This window comes from Triticum dicoccoides, chromosome 5A (assembly GCF_002162155.2).
Source record: "Triticum dicoccoides isolate Atlit2015 ecotype Zavitan chromosome 5A, WEW_v2.0, whole genome shotgun sequence".
In the NCBI taxonomy this organism is placed as follows: Eukaryota; Viridiplantae; Streptophyta; class Magnoliopsida; order Poales; family Poaceae; genus Triticum; species Triticum dicoccoides.
The window spans coordinates 711,482,096-711,482,862 of record NC_041388.1 but is presented as its reverse complement, the minus strand read 5'-3'; positions in this window follow the sequence as shown (position 1 = coordinate 711,482,862).

Genomic DNA, 767 nt, shown 5'->3' with positions numbered 1-767 from the left:
TATGTTGTGTAACCCTACCGCCAATGGCCCTGGCAGTAGTAAAAGGGTCAAATCCCGAAAATATTCCAAACCGGGGTCAGATCCTGATTTTATATCGCAAAAGGGCCGCTGCTGGCTGGCTGTGATGTGAAAGCCGAAAGTCTTGAGAAGTTGCCATAATTTGTCCCCTCTATTAATTACTCTTCAAAAATGCCTGTTCCGTGTTTTTACTTGTGTTGTTCTTTTACCTGCGCTGTGCTATTCAATTCTTGGCCCTATATTTTTTAGAACCCTGCATATGGTTTCAAGTAGATATATACAAACTCATGCAGATGACCAAATAGTGCATCATCTCTGAGCGAAGGCGTCGTCTCACGTAAAATGCTCTGGAGTACGCCTTCCTAAGAGCAAGTATAATAGATCCTACTCAGCAGGCTATAAGCTGCGCTGGAGGAGAGAGGAAGCAGGAGAGAGACGAGAGCTGGCGCTCCATCTAGCGCCCGGCTGCAGCACAATATACGAGCAGATATAGCCTGCATGCAGCCTGTGTGAAGGCTAAAAGCCAGGGTTTCTTCCCACCAACGAATCATGTGAGTGTTTTTTCCTCAGTCCACATGCAAGGATTGAGTGCTATAGCCAGCCTAGCAATTAATATACTAAGTCGAAAGCCCCGCAAAAAAAAAAAAGCCCATTGTATGAGTATGGTTGTAGGAAGACTATAAGATGATATGGCACTAGTATATAGCCGATAGCGGGCTTTTATATTAACCATGCTCTAAGTCGAAAGC